The 17,526-nt window shown below is 34.0% G+C and overlaps 1 long non-coding RNA gene across 1 annotated transcript; it reads left to right on the top strand.

Annotated features, from left to right (window-relative positions):
- Window positions 1-1,571: 1,571 nt before the first annotated feature.
- LOC138339579 (uncharacterized) lies at window positions 1,572-9,597 on the top strand. The gene is made up of 2 exons (XR_011212426.1): window positions 1,572-2,288; window positions 9,324-9,597. It is a non-coding gene; the product is annotated as an uncharacterized lncRNA (long non-coding RNA).
- Window positions 9,598-17,526: the final 7,929 nt, after the last annotated feature.

The following is a 17,526-nucleotide window of genomic DNA, read 5'->3' on the forward strand; positions in this document are numbered from 1 at the left end:
AAAGTTGAGTCCTCGTTATGTTGGTCCCTATGAAATCTTGCAAAATATCGGTAAGGTTGCATATGAGTTGAGGTTTCCTAGTGAATTGGCTTCGGTTCATCCGTTGTTCCATGTTTCCATGCTTAAGAAATGAATCTGTGATCCCGATTCCATTCTTCCTATTGAAGGTCTAGGTGTTCAAGAGTACCGCTCCTATGAGGAGGTTCCGGTTCAAATCGTTGATAAACAAGTAAAGAAGTTCAGGAACAAAGATGTGGCTTCCATAAAGGTGTTATGGAAGAATCACCTAGTTGAGGGTGCAACATGGGAGGCCGGCCGACATGAAGTCCCGTTACCCTCATCTATTTGATAACTACGGTTAGTTATTCCTAATTATAGTGAAAATAATGAGTTTATTTGAAATTGCCTTGATTTTTGGTGAAATTGTGCATAAAGTGCATGTTACAGTGAATCACAGTGAACTTTATGCCCAAAAATGATAATTTTGCTTTTCACTTGTTTTGAGCTTATGTTGTGTATTTTGGTATATTGCGCCTTCATGAATTGTATTAAGCATGTTGAATGTGATGAAGAAATTCTTGGCATAATGAATAAGCATGAAACGAATGTTGAACTCTTATGAGTTGAAAATGATTTTTTGAGTTGCATTTTGAAAAAAAAGGTTATGAGGTTATGTGGATTTTGATTGTGACTCAAGTTTTGATATGATGTTGTTGGTTGGGCCGCTAGTTTTGAGTCTATTACTTCCTTTTAAAAGAATTTTACTGTCATTCGGGAAAAAATGCTCCTGGGGGGGGGGGGGGGGGGGGATAATGTAATTCTCTGAAAGTCTAAAGCCTAATCTGAATTTATTTTTTTAAAATTAAGGAGATAAAACAATACAAGTATAATCAACATACATATACACAAATGATAAAATAAACTAATAATGTAAGAATTGGATTAAGGTTTGCCTAATGTCAATATATACAAAATAATGCATAATGAATATATTTCAAATTTAATTCGAATAACTTTATTGGAAAGCAGCTCCGTGTACCTATAAAGACACTTAGTAAGAGTGTTAGTACTAAATAAATACGAATAAAAATAAATAAAATAAATAATAACTTCAAAATAAAAATATGTCTTATTAACATGGGAGGCCTTGAAAATCGACGGTAATTTCTTCATCGGCCATTTTTAACATACAAAATATATAAACATAAACTAAATTTCTCTCTTTAATTTTAGTGAGACCTCCAAAATCGACGGAGAAATTTTTCTCGTTGGTCATTTTAACTATTGAGTGAATTGAAAAATAATTAAGATAAAAATAGACCATTAAATCATCGACAACAATCATATGAAACTAATATAAAACGTGTAAAATGATACTTAACTAATAGCAAAACAAATTGAAGGGTAAAATAAAATAAACTAATCAAACAATAATTACTAATAACATAATTGTGAACAACTAAACAACAAATAATGACCAAGTAATAGATAAATAAAAATACAAACACAACCTAATTTTATAATTAAAATGCCCAAAATAAATAAATATACTAATAAATAAAAGCCAAAACAATTCAAAAGAAGTTAATCAAAACAGTGAACAATACTAGAACAATCTCATTGGAGAAATAATATCCAAATCGGTCCGAATAGTAATAACAAAATTGTGGTAATAATAACATCAATCAACTGAAAATCTACACAAATATATATTTTTTTTTAAAAAAAATGGAAGAGAAAAAAGGTCACTTTAATGTAGCATTTTTGAAATAGTTCTGATTGTTTTTGTTGTTCGTCGGAGCTCAGAGCGGCAGCAGGGGTCCGGCTATTTCATCGATCATCCTCCGATGTGGAGTTTCTATTTGTGATGTTCTGGAGCTTGAAACCACGCTCAATACCTGCAAAAGAATGAAAAATCGAAAGGGGAAAGGGGAAGTAGTCTGGTTCAGTTGCTCATCAAAGCTTGGAGCTCATGGGTTTCGGAGCTTGCCGGTTCGAGTGAGATCTGATGGAGTTGCTGATCTTTTAGGGTGGGTCTGGGTGAAGGAAAACAGGGGTTGAGTGATGCGGTTTTGATTTCGCCTGATTCTTTTTTGTTGTTTGGGGTCGTTTCTGGTGGGGATTATGGCATGGATTTTTTGGTACGTTTGGTGGTTGTTCCAAATGGGTCTGGTGGGTTTGGAGGGTTATTTTGCTGGTGAATTTGGAGGCTATTTCTGGTGATGATTTGGGGTCGAAGCTGGCAAGGGGCGGATCCACGTTACATTGGAGGGGCACACGTGCATTTGGTAATTTCAAAAAATTCATATTTATATATATATATTTATTTTAAAAAATTGGTAGAAATTAAGATATAGTTAATAATGCATCTATAAAAAAAAACATAGAAGAACAAGTAGAAGCAAGAGATATTACCCTCTAGACCAGGGTTTGAATTTCACTTAAGCTTATTTTTATTATTTTTATTTTAATTTTAGCGTAGACATCATATTTGAGTTATGCGTATATTAATGCACCAAAAGTCTTCAAATCCTGAGTTCACCTCTGATTGGATCGCTATAGTTGAAAAATTATAATACAAAAGAAATTTTAAAATGCAAAATCGAAAAAAGTGAATAAAGACGAAACATATTAAAAATTATCACGCATTTTCTGTATTAGGCTTCTAAATATCCTGATGCCCTCCACATTACCAAGAAAGAAATAGTTTGTTGAACAATCGATCATCTACTATATGCAAACCTGATCAGTGATACCTTTCGATATACAGAAGGTTCATTAGCGACTTCATTGAGGAACCTGGAACTGAGAAATGAAATAAAATGATTAGGAAATGAAATTAAAGATCAAAAATTGATTAATATATGTACTGTTATGAAACTATATGAAATTAGAAGACGAATAAAGTAGGGTGAAGAGAAAAATTTCTTATTTCTCTTGAAGTATATTCAGGATTCATTGATCTTCCTCAGATCTTCTTTACAATGAAGGAAAACCTTTTATTTTATTGGGAAGACCTTACTTCGTTCCCAAGTAGGATACCTAACTATATCCTACAAGGACTCCATATAATTGGACATTCACTATAATACAAATATGTTTATAACACTCTCCCTTGAATGTCGGTAGATTATGTGCCTCATTAAAACCTTACAAGATAAACGCAGTAGAAAAAAAATCTATTGAAGGAAAAAGAGTATACATATCTAGTAATACGCATTATGGATGCCTCATTAAAAACCTTTCAAGGAAAACTCAGTGGGACAAAATCTTGTGAGGGAAAAAGAGTACATCGCGTATTAATTCCCCCAAATGACATCATCAATTCAGAGACTAGAATCTTCATTTTCCAAGCTTGTGCACTTGAAAGTTGTAGTTGGTAGAGACTTGGTGAATAAATCAACAATAATATTACTTGAACAAACATCTTGCATGTTGATATCACCATTCTTGGGAGCTTATGAGTGTAGAAAAATCTTGATGACATATGTTTTCTTCTATCTCCTTTTATGAATCTTTCCTTCAGGGTCAAAAATTTCTGCAAGTTCGTTACTTCAACTTCTTTAAGCAAATAATCTATTGTCAAAAATTTCAATTCTAGTCATCAACTTGCATAATAATACTTGTATATGCTCTATGCATTTTGAATCTATTTAATCCTTATGAGGATGATAAACAAGTTTTCCAAAAACTTGTATATGCTTTAGATTTTGAACCCATTAAATATTTTCATATTTTCATATTAATTTTGTCAAGTAACACATTCAATATTAGATGTATGACATCCTTTAATGCCTAGATTGCAAGTCAAATAAGTTTTACACTTACCACGATGCATCATTCCACTTTTCACTTGGTAATTATTTCTACACAAGCATGCTTTAATAGATGTAGAATTCATATACTCATAATCTTTTACAATATTGTGCGTCATTGTATCAAAGATATCGTCAATTATATACCATTTTGTATCGATTCACAATATGACAAAACTTATTGAGATCTCATTACTTCATTATTTTTAGGCAACTACCTCTCTCATGAGGTTTTATAAAGTGTTATGTCGTAAGATCTTCAAGAGCACATTGTATCCTTATTATAATTATTTTGATTCTTTGATCCTCCCTCTTTTTCAAGGATTATTTTATTTAAAATTGATTAGTTTATCATGCTTCATGCATGTCATAGACTTTATCTTAAGGGACATTCAATAGGAGTATTTACAATTCTTCTGTTGCTTCTAGTCTCCCCCTTTTGTTAAACAAACTAACATATATCTCAATCATTTGGAGAATCTATCTTTGTGCATCATTGTATATTCATTGATTATATATTACATACCAAAATAATCAGATGAAAGATATTTAATCATTGACCATAAATCGATAGAAAGATAATTTGATCATAATTTATTGGTTTAATGAATACAATTACTTTTGTATGCGGTATCATATTTCAGATCGACACATGGAGCTTTATTTTCACAAGCAATGATTTCACTATCTTAAACACTTAATGTCACTACATCTTGAATATTTATCAATATTATCAAGATAAATTGTCTTGATCACATATTTTAAATTGTGCTCTTAACTCAATTTTTTTTTTGCACAAACAATTTTATGAATGACAAACTACATGTTGACAACAAACGCACATGTGATTATCTTATAGATGCATCTCTTTACCATATCACATGATAGGTGAACGGGCCCATATTCACCTTTTATACTTTTCAGAATTTAAGGATTTAGTCCCAACTTTAGTTGATCGAATCAACTTTATCACGAGAACAAGCAACGAAAAGAATTCTTGAAGAATCTTCTAGTTTTTCAAAGTATGTCCATTACTCAGTATGCACATCTTTGGGATAATCAATTTATTCATGCCAACTAATAAAATTATTAGTACTCGTAAACTCCATGTTTACTACGCCATGTGTCTTTTGCTTTAGTAAATTTATGATTTACTATTACATGAGTAAATATCAATTTTATTACTCCAAGAGTAATTTTCAGATTTATTTCTTCTCAATTTCTTTATCCTTTAAGTGAGTCGTGATCCCATCATTGAATGAACTAATCTGAAGAACATTGTGCATGTAAACATATTATTTGTGCCAATATTTTTGCAAACATCAAGTTGCGAGATAATAATAGGCACACATGAGACCATATAGAAGAAATATTTATTAGGACCATTAAGTATCTAAACATTCCACTAGGTGTATGAATAAGTCCACAAATATTTATATACGTTCCTAAAACGCAGGAGATTCAATTTCAACCGTTTATGATGGCCTCACAATTAACTTGCCTTGTTAACAAGTAGTACAAGAAATTCACCGTTTAAAAGAATTTTTAGGTTCTTCCATGGATGTCCATTTTAACTTTCCATAATTCGTCTAAACATTATAGACTAACGATGTCCCAGACAATCGTGTCAAACTAAGAAAGTATTGGAATTAGCAAACTTCTTATTTACCATAGAATGTGCCTCAATTGCACTAATTTTTGTCCAATACAAGCCTGAATATAAAACATGAAACTTTTCTATAATACATGTCTTCTGAGAGACATTCTTAGTGATACCACATCATTGGAAAAAAATCGCAATCTTTCTCATGCCTGACATGGTGGCTTACACCTCATTCCCTTTAGAGAATGGATTTATATTTTTACCATTTATCAAAAGTTTTCATTCTTGATGAATGGAACACAAACATGTGATCAAATCAAATGATAGTTGTAGTACCTCATTCCATATTATGTGCATTATTAAATCACTTGTCTTCTTTCACACATATTATGCACTACTATTACGTTCACTTTACGTAATGAAGAAAATTCAGTAAATCTCATGACTTCTCATAAAATACACATTAGTTTTTCTTTAGTCATTATTATATCATCAATATGGTGCATTAGAACTCAAATTCAATGTCTTATCCATATAAAAGTGTCTTAGGTCATAAATCGATGGGTCTTGAACCCAATATCTTATCATCATGGTGCATCTTGACTTTGATCCAATGTCTTATCCTCTTTGTGCGATTGGACATAAATCCATCGTTTTATTCTTTTGATCCGATGAAAATTGATTCATCATCTTATTCTCAATTGAGACTCACCCGAGTCTCTAATGATATATCAACTCCAATAATCTTTTTGAATTAATTGCTCATATAATAATAATAATAATAATAATAATAATAATAATAATAATAATAATAATAATAAGTTTCAAATTAAAATTGAACATGTACATATGTTCACATAAAAATGTGTTCACTGCCACCGTCTTGTTTGTTTTTTCTTTTTGAATTTATATGCGATTATCCCACATTTTTATTTTGTCAATTAATTTGTAGATTATCAGAATTAACAATAAATGTTAATCAAGAAAAATACTACACATACTTGTTTGGTGTCCCACTTGCAATATTAACACGATTCTTGAGAGAAGAAGCCTGCTCAATCTGAATGATCTAAACTTAATCACAAAATTTGAGATTCGTGCTGGTAACGTGTTATGAAACTATATGAAATTAGAAGACGAATAAAGTAGGGAGAAGAGAAAGATTTTTTATTTCTCTTTAAGTATATTCAGGATTAATAGATCTTCCTCAAAAGAATCTATTCGACTTTTGTGATGTTATTTTTGAAGATTTCTTATTCATATTGGATATTCAGTAAAATTTGAAAAGTTGCAACTTTGAGGACGAAGAGAATAGAAGAGAAGAGACAAACTTTTGACTTTTCAAATGTAAGTACTTTTTTTTTTAAAAAAATGGTAAAATATGAAGAATCGCGTCATTAAGTTTTTTTTTAAAGTTGTTTAAATGATAGCAATGATATGATTGATTGAATGTTCATACACATTATACGTAAGTATTTTTTAAAAAAAAAAATATGTTGGTATAGATTTATTTTATCTTTTTGTGCTTGTAACACATAATTTACATATGTTGGGACAAATATAATTTTATGTTATATGATCTAACACATAATTGACATATGTTGCCACAGAAGTAATATTTTGTGCTAAGAGGCAACACATAACTTCATATGTTTCCATCGATGCAATATTCTGTTGTAAATGGCAACACATAATTGACATATGTTGCCACACATGAAATATTTTGTTGTTAGTAGCAACACATAATTGACATATCTTGCCACAAATGAAATATTCTATTATAACTAGCAACACATAACTAAATAAATCACATATTAAATATAAATAACATCACATAAGTCGATTCTAAATAATATAAGAAGAAAGAAAGAATTCTTAAGCATTCATCAAAATTCAAGAACACTACTTATGGGACATTTCGATTTGGCCATATATTTTTTTATGGCCAAAGTCCCTACATATGGAACACTTATTTTTTCTTGTTTGAAATGATTCACCAACTCCACGCCGTCTCTTATATCTCCTTCTTCCAAGTTTTCTTGCATCAACATATGGAGGAGGTACTTCTCTCTGTATTATATCCAGAGGAAAAATCCAAGAAACTTCATATGGCACCAGGTGTGTTTCCTGACAATTTTTCATTGTATATTTTTCCACCTAATAATATGAAGAGGAGTAATCATAAATCTGATTTCCAAAATAAGCACCATGTTGGGATCGAAGCGTTGTTATGACATGTGGACAAGGTATTTTATTCAAGTCAAAAATTCTGCAAGTACAAGTTCTTCTTTGTAAATCCACATAAGCAACATTAGCATGACCAGTGACACTGAACTTGTAGTTAGCGATTTGATGAGTCAACAACTTGTTGCTCGCATTGACATACTCTGCTATGTCTTTTGAAATTGAGGGAACAAATGTGTAACGACCTGTTTAGTCGTTTTGAGCAACAGACTTCAATTCTGGAAAAACTGACAGAAGCGACGGACCCCACGACGGACCGTCAAGGGCACGACGGACCGTCGCAGGGTCTCGTTTCAAAACACTTAGAAAATCTGAAATTGGGTACTGAAAATCGACTCTCTGAACTTCGTGACGGAATGGCAGGACGGACCGTCACAGGCGTGATGGACCGTCACAGATTGTTCAGTGGAAGTTGACTCTCTGACCCTTGCGACGACCTGCAGGACGGACCGTCGCAGGCACGACGGCCCGTCACAGGTTGCGCAAATCCCAGGCAGAGTCGGATTTCTGGTGAAGTTTTAAGGGACGTTTTTGGACTATTCTTTCCTTAATTATAGATTTCGTGGGGTTATATTAATAACTAAAATTCTTAAGGGGTTAAAAGAGGTAACCCTAAGTTAATTAGTGGGGTATTATTGCCATCTTTTATTCTTAATTATATACTAATTAGGGTAAAAGAAAGAGGGTTTGAATAAAGAAAATAGAAAGAACAAGAGAAAGAGAGAGAATCGAACGAGAAGGGAGAAACAAAGCTTTGGGAAAATTCTTGCTTGATTCAACTCTTCGGTGGAGGTAGGTTATGGTTTTCATGCTATTCGTAGTAAACTCTTAATAGCGAATGATATGTGTTAGTAGTATTGTGAACCTTCTATATGCTTAATTGTATGCTTGCATGAATGATGTGATTATGTAATTATGAATAAATAAGCATGATGAAGCTATTGAATCCCAAATCTTGAAAAGAAACCCTAATCTACTTTGTTTATGATGATGCCTTGGTATAAAAGAAGGCTTGATGAATGAAAGTAGTGAGATTAGGGGATCGGGTGCCACGTTCCGGTACCAGGATAGTATATGAGGATCGGAGTGTCACGTTCCGACACCAGGATAGAATATGGATCGGGTGTCACGTTCCGACACCAGGATAGAATATGGATCGGGTGTCACGTTCCGACGCCAGGATAGAATATGGATCGGGTGCCACGTTCCGGTACCAGGATAGTATATGAGGATCGGAGTGTCACGTTCCGACACCAGGATAGAATATGGATCGGGTGCCACGTTCCAGTACCAGGATAGAATGAGGATCGGAGTGTCACGTTCTGACACCAGGATAGTATATTGAGGAGCGGAGTGTCACGTACCGACACGAGGGGAATAAAGATAATGATTCTTGAAAGATGTTAATATATTCAATTTAATATACTTAATTCCCAAATGAGTATGGTGTTGAGGCTTGAGCCCTCATGGATGAACTTGATGGTACTTATTGATGATTATAATACTTGTTGTTGCTTCATGTTGAGTTTTATAGTTGATTTACGATAATATTGATATATACTGTTCCCTATTTTGAGTTGGCCGATGATATCTACTCAGTACCCGTGTTTTGTACTGACCCCTACTTTTATGTTTTTCTTCTTGTTATTTGTGGAGTGCAGCAAACGTGCCGTCATCTTCGACTCAACAGTAACTCAAGCCAGTCTTCGCCACACCGGATCTTCAGGGTGAGCTAACGCTTCTAGCTTGGACTGGATCTTCTCCTTCATGTCTTGATGCCTTGAACTTCCGGCATGGACTAGCTTCTTATGTATTTTTAGCTTTTTAGATACTCTTAGTTTAGTAATTTAAAGGTAGATGTTCTTGTGATGATGACTTCCAGATTCTGGGGATAATGATAAGTTTTTGAGTTATAGAAGTTGATTATTGATTTTACTTATGAGTTTAAGTCTTCCGCATTACTTTCTGTTTATATTATATTGAAATGTTAAGGTTTAGATTGGTTGGTTCGCTCACATAGGAGGGTAAGTGTGGGTGCCAGTCGCAACCCGGTTTGGGTCGTGACAAAATGTATTTGCAGAGTGCACCAGTTTCATACACCACTGGTGAAATAACAGTGCAATCTCATGTTTATTTCATTTAATAGAACTTTCAACATCAAAATAGCATTCACCGACTCTGTGATGTTTGACATCATAATGTTATATCTATTCAATTAAAAATAAAAATTAAACAAAACACAAAAATTAAAAATAAACTCAAATGAGATGGTACCTATTTTTCGGGCAAAACGCCATACTCCGTGTATGAAATCTAATTCGTTCAACAGCTTCAGCCGCCTTTGGTACCAAGTCTCTTATTTGATGAAAATGGTCGTTGAACTCACATCTATCGTACGACTTTGCTTCTTAATAAAAATGGAACATGACTTTTAAAATGTGAAAGTTATTTCGAATATCTTTCCAAGGTGTGTCATGCAACAAACATAATGAGATGCTAGGTATATTCTCGTAACCATTTTTCGAATAGTTGGATGCTTATAAAAAATAATGCACTACTCATCAGTATCATCTACAAAGCTTCTCATATTTTGAAAAATAATATTCATATGAGGTATTGCATTCCTTGTCCACGATATAGAAAGCTACTGGAAATATATGACTTTCATCATCTTGTGTTACCGCCGATAGCAAAACTCCTTCATACTTGCTCCTCAGGAATATGCCATCAACAACTATTACTTTTCTCATTTCTTGAAAATCAATTATGCAAGCAACATATGATACAAAGAAATACCGAAACCCCCCTTATTTTCATCAAGCAACAATGTCATCTTGCTTCCTGGATTCGCAACTTCAAGCATATAACGGTACGCATTAAGCACTGCATATCCGTCCTCGTGTGTTTCCCTGACATTAGACTTAGCATGCTCGATGCCCTTATAAATTTTCCAATAGCTTACTTTACAACTCAATTCTGTGCTAAGTTGATTTGACATGTCTCTTGTGGATGGATCTTTATCATTGGGAAACCTATTTTCAAAGTACTTATTTATGACTTTTTTTGGTGGCGATTATGGCTTGTAAGATGATCTGAACTACATGTATGGTACTTTTCATAGATTCTGATGGAAAATCTTTCGCTACTTGTAAATTTTACAGCCCTCAACCACCAATTGTGATCCGGATATGAACATTTAAAAGAAAACACATTACGCAAATTGATCACCTTTGTCAGTCTAATTATTTTTTTCAAGCAAGCAATTTTCAATGAATTTTTCAGTTTTTGCTTGTTCTTGAATGTCATTCCCTTATAAAAACATGTTTCATCATCTCAAACATTATTCACGTGTGATGATTGAGTAGTACATGAATTATTGTTGCCAACCATATGTGTTGAAGTAATGTTGCTCTCAAGGTCCGTCCCTTCACCTTCACGTATTCCAATTTCATCATTGAGATTATTATGTTCATTGGATCAAATTCATCATTCAACATATCTTGTTGGCCTTCGTCTACATTACGATCCTCCTTGATAGAATATTCTTCCACATAGAGTCTTAATATGGGCGGTTTCTATACTCCTCACAAATAAGAAAAAAACTAAGTTGATCAATTATTCTAAAAGGTAAAACCTTCTCATTAGGGGAATGTACCTCATGACAAGATCTTCCAATTGACAATTGAATCCAGATTTTTGCACGACTAAATTGATAAATCATCACATAAAATATTTCTTTTGACATACATCCCTACTGAACGGGCTTCTTGTTTATCACTATTATTTCAACGCCAAATGAATCATTTTTTCTTCTCGACTCATTCACCACAACAATCAATTCCTACAAATAATAACTCCATTATTGTACCTGAAGAAATTAATAAAAAAATAATTAGTAATTATAAAGAATAAGTATATGTTGCAACATGTGACTAAACTATGGCGAGATGTAAGTCATATGTTGCTACATATGATTGTTCTGTTGTGACAAATAAATCACACGTGGTAACATGTTTATGTTATATGTTGTCACATATGAATTTTTTGTTGCGAGATGTAAGTCATATGTTGCTACATATAACTATTATATTGTGACAAATAAATCACATATGGCAACATGTTTATGTTATATGTTGTCACATATGACTTTTCTGTTGCGAAATGTAAGTCATATGTTGCTACATTTAACTTTTTAGTTGCTATTGAGTTAACCTTTTTGTTGCTACATATAACATAAACATGTTGTCACGTGTGATTTATTTTATCACGACTAAACAGTCATATGTAGCAACATATAACTATTCTTTTGCGATTGAAAATTATTTTTGTTGCTACATATGGCTATAATATGTTGCAACATATATAGCAATATGTTGAAAATGCGAATGCAAATTATTAAAAAAATTACAGGCACCCAGATCAAATGTTGATGGATGATTTTAAATAACTGTTAATTTTACTTATCTAAACAATGATGTGTGACCCAATCGCTTATGAAGTAATTTCAATTGATACAGAATGAGATTTGATCCACTGACTAGAAATTATCTAAATCTGATTCAAGAAGAAGAACAAAGAAGAAAAAAGTTGAAGCACTAGCAGTCAAGACCCATAATGTACGAAAAGAAGAAGAAGAACATAAATAGAGGCGGAAGAAAGGCAAGCTAGCAAGCAAAGATGAGAGCAGAAGAAGAAGAAGAAGAAGAATAAGGAGGTGGAGGAATACGAAGGCTAGAGGCGCGGGGAAAATCTTTTATTTTCTCTTTTGGCTCGATGTTGGCTTTCCTTTCCAACATAAAAATGGTTAAATTAGGTTTTGTTTAGTCAATTTACCCTTTTATCTTTATTTAATTCCCACAAAAATTGGTTAAATTAGGTTTCAGTGAATTTACTCTTTTACCCCTCATTTTATTTAGTGGACCAAAATGTCACTTATAAATTTGAGGGCAACTCCACACTCCTGAATCATTAATCACATAATTGTCATCTACACTCAATTCTTAAGACTTATATCACCGGCCATTTATTTTGAAACTTTAATGTCACCTTTTTTTAAAAAAAATCCCAACAGACTTAAAATGAGTAAGATATGAACTTTCTAAGTTGGGCTGGAAAAAAATATTTTTCGAAGGAATTTTTTTTTTTGGATTGAGATCAGTGTCCTATTTAGGATTATTTTTATATGTGTACTCGTTAGGATCCTATTGGTCTTGTGTATTCGTTTAGTCCTTGTGTTCCTTAAATCATTGTTTGTCTATGAGAAATTTGTGACATATGTTTTCACCTTAAATGGTATTAATCATATTTCGTTTTGTTCTCATTTTAGATATAGCAGAACGAGAACATTCACAAAGTACTCCAAGTGGGAGTTCTCCAAGTCGAGCAAAAGGACGAGGCAGAAAACCAATCCTCCATAAGACATGTTTTCGAGGGCGAGAAATTGTTCGAATTACTGTACTAAAAGCGACACAAAGTATGTTAAGGAGTGAAAGGATCATCCGAAGGAAAAAGAGAGAAAGATCGAAGAGAATTTAGATCTTTGAAGATGTATTCACTTGGTTATTTAATAAAATTTCTCCATATCTTTGTAATGAATTTGAAAAACTTAATGGAAGTGACATTAAAGCTATAGAGACGGAAAGCTACGATGTTTTGAATCATTTCTTGCCAGAATACTGCAGTGTTGAATCCATCCCATTTTTGGTCAACTCTAGCTATTTAATTGGTACAAGCAATTGTTAAAAAGGAATAGTAATTGGAGTTGAAAAGAAAAGATTTGATAGTTGGCAAATTGGTAAGATTTGCAACCATTTTTGACTTTGCTATATTTACCTATGTCATTAGTGACATAAGCATGATTTTATTCTTCTATAAATAGAGCATTCTTGCTCATTTGTAGAACACACCAAGTTAGAGGGAAAAACCATTTTGAGAGCAAAGTGAGGTATTCCATAGACTATATAAGAAAATAGTCTATGAAGAAAAATAGAGTGTGAGCGATATTTTAGTAAGACAGAAACAAAAAGAGTGTTGTTCATTTTGAGTGTGTAGTAGTCACTTTGAGGGTTGTATTCGTGACTACACAGTGTAAAATTCCTTACTATAGTAATATCAGTTGCTCCTCTTGGCCTCCCTTATTCAGAAGGGTTTCCACGTAAAATTCTTGGTGTTGTTATTTTCTCATTTTATTTCCATTACTTTTACCATATATATTTTTGTGCTTGTCCGCTTTTTCCGAACAAACTGGTATCAGAGCCAAGGTTTTATCTGAGTATGCTCGGTGGTTGCAGCACAGTCTGAACTTCCACATCACAAAAGATTTACTTTGATTTGCGATAACTATATTTTATGAGAAAAATAATGGAAGCCAACACAAGTAGAATGGTTACTTTGAATGGTGTTAATTATACCATTTGGTTGGAAAAAATGAAAGATCTGTTTTATGTTAAGAATTCTTACAAACCAGTATTTACCACTGAAAGCCTGATAACAAAACAGATGAAGAGTGGAATCTGTTGGATAGACAGGTTTGTGGATTCATTAGGCAATGGGTCGACGATAATGTGTTGAACCATATTTCTGAGAAAACACATGCTCGAACCCTATGGGAGCATCTTGAAAGTTTGTATGCTCGAAAGACTGACAACAACAAAATGTTCTTAATAAAGCAGATGTTGAGTTTGAAGTATCATGATGGTTCTCCGATGACAGTCCATCTGAATAATTTTCAGGAGATTATGAACCAATTATCTGCTATGGGCATCAAATTTAATGAAGAAATTCAAGGCTTGCTTCTACTTGGTTCCCTACCAGATTCTTGGGAAACATTTAGAACGTCATTGTCAAATTCTGCTCTGAATGGTGTGATCTCTATGGATTCTGGCAAGAGTAGTGTCTTGAATGAAGAGATGAGAAGAAAAACTCAAGGTTCCTCTTCGTCGGATGTCCTGATAACTGGCCCCAGAGGGAGAAATAAAACTCATGGTTCTCAACAAAGAGAACAAAATAGGAGAAAATCCAAAGGCAGACTTAAGGATATTGAGTGCTATCATTGTGGCATGAAAGGGCACACAAAAAAGTTCTGTAGAAAGTTGAAGAGGGAGAACAAAAACAAAGAGGAAACTAAAGAAGATGGCAATGAAAATTGCCTAGCCACCGTCACCACCGAAGATCTTGTTACCGTTCTTGATGCAAAAACATGATGAGTCAAGCTGGGTTGTGGACACTGGTGCCGTATCTCATGTGACATAAAGGAAGGATTTTTTCTCTTCCTACACTCCTGGTGATTTTGGAACCTTGAGTATGGGTAATGAGACTGTTTCTAGGGTGGTTGGTATTGGTACAATTTGTTTGAAAACTAGTGTTGGATCTAAACTAGTTTTGAACAATGTGAAACATGCTTTTGATGTTCATCTGCACCTAATTTCTGTTGGTGTTTTAGATGATGAAGGATATGTTAGTACCAACGGTGATGGAAAATGAAAGATCATTAAGGGTTCCTTGGTTGTGGCTCATGGTAACAAGCGTCGTGGTATATACTGGACTACGGCCTCTGCTTGTTTTGATATGGTGAATGCGGTTGAGAGCGATAGCTCTTCAACATTATGGCACAAGAGGCTTAGCCACAGTAACGAGAAAGGACTTAATGTTCTAGCTAAGAAGAAATTATTGTCAAATTTCCAAAGTGCTAAATTAGAAAAATGTGAGCACTGCTTGGCTGGTAAACAAAATAGAGTTTCCTTTAAGTCCTACCCTCCTTCGAGAAAGACATATTTGCTTGAATTAGTGCACTCTGATTTATGTGGTCCAATGAAGACAAAGACATTGGGTGGTGCACTTTACTTTGTCACTTTCATTGATGATTGCTCGAGAAAACTTTGGGTCTATGTCTTGAAGACTAAAGACCAAGTGTTAGGTGTCTTTAAACAGTTTCAGGCTTCAATTGAAAGAGAAACTGAAAAGAAATTGAAATGTATTCGTACTGATAATGGTGGTGAATATTGTGGACCGTTTGACGAATAGTGCAAGCATAAAGGTATTAGACACCAGAAGACTCCTCCCAAGACTCCTTAGCTTAATGGTTTGGCTGAGAGGATGAACATGACCTTGATGGAAAGAGTTAGATGTTTGCTTTCTGAAGCAAAGTTGTCGAACTCATTTTGGGTTGAGGCTTTATTGACCGCTGCAAATGTTATTAACCTATCTCCTGCTGTTTCTTTGCAAAGTGATGTACAAAATAGTGTTTGGTATGGAAAGGATGTTTCCTATGACCATTTGAGAGTATTTGGTTGCAAAGCTTTTATACATGTGCCGAAAGATGAGAGGTCAAAATTAGATGCAAAGACAAGGCAATGCATCTTCATTGGATATGTCCTAGATGAATTTGGTTACATGCTATATGATCCAATTGAAAATAAACTTGTGAGAAGCCGTGATATTATTTTCACGGAGAATCAAACAATTGAAGATATTGATAAAGCGGAGAAGGTAGAATCTTCAAGTTTTGATGGTATAGTTCAACATGATGAAATTCCTCACACAAGTGTGCATGATGTTGTTGTGTTTGATAATCATGGTAACGCCTAGAATCATGTATTGAATCAACATGTTGATGTTGATAATAACAATGATATTGTTATTGATGATCCTATTGCTCATGAAGTTGTGGACGAATCAAATATTCCGCTTCGGAGGTCCACAAGACAGCGGTTTCCTTCCTCCCGTTATTCACCCAATGAGTATGTGTTACTCACTGACGGGGGAGAACCTAAATGTTATGAGGAGGCCATGGAAGATGAGCACAAGAATCAATGGATTGAAGCCATGCAAGACGAGATGAAGTCTTTGCATGAGAACCACACTTATGAGTTGGTAAAATTTCCCAAGGGCATGAGAGCTTTGAAGAACAAGTGGGTGTTCAAAGTTAAAGTTGAAGAACACAACTTGAAGCCCAAGTACAAAGCTAGATTGGTTGTTAAGGGATTCAGTCAAAGGAAAGGTATTGACTTTGATGAAATATTTTCTCCTGTTGTGAAAATGTCCTCGATTCACCCAATTCTAGGTTTGGCTGCTAGTCTTAATTTAGAGATTGAACAGATGGATGTAAAGACGGCTTTCCTTCACGGTGACCTAGAAGAAGAGATTTATATGGAACAACTTGAGGGCTTCAAAGTAGAAGGTAAAGAAAATTTTGTATGCAAACTCAAAAAGAGTCTCTATGGCCTAAAATAAGTTCCCAGACACTGGTACAAAAAATTTGAATCATTTATGGGGGAGCAAGGCTATAAGAAGACTTCTTCATATCATTGCCTATTTGTACAAAAATTTTCTGACAATGATTTTATCATCCTTTTATTGTATGTGGATGATATGTTGATTGTGGGCAAGAATACTTCCAAGATTGACGAGCTGAAGAAAGAGTTGTGTAAATTTTTTTCTATGAAAGACTTGGGTCATGCCAAGCAAATTTTGGGCATGAAAATTACTCGTATTAGAGATAAAAGGAAGATTTATTTGTCCCAGAAGAAGTACATTGAACGTGTACTGGAGCGCTTCAATATGAAGAATGCTAAGCCTGTTAGTATACCTCTTGCTGGTCAAATGAAGTTGAGCAAGAAGATGTGTCCTACAGCTAGGGAGAAAAAACAGAACATGGCCAAAGTTCCATATTCCTCCGCCGTCGGAAGTCTAATGTATGAAATGGTGTGCACTAGACCTGATATTGCTCATGCAGTTGGTGTTGTCAGTAGATTTCTCCAAAATCCGAGAAAAGAGCATTGAGAAGCTGTGAAGTGGATACTTAGGTATCTTAGAGGAAGCTAAGATGAATGCTTGTGTTTTGGAGCATCAAATCCAATCTTGAAC

The sequence above is a fragment of the Solanum lycopersicum genome, chromosome 11 (genome assembly GCF_036512215.1).
Source record: "Solanum lycopersicum chromosome 11, SLM_r2.1".
NCBI classification, from domain to species: domain Eukaryota; kingdom Viridiplantae; phylum Streptophyta; class Magnoliopsida; order Solanales; family Solanaceae; genus Solanum; species Solanum lycopersicum.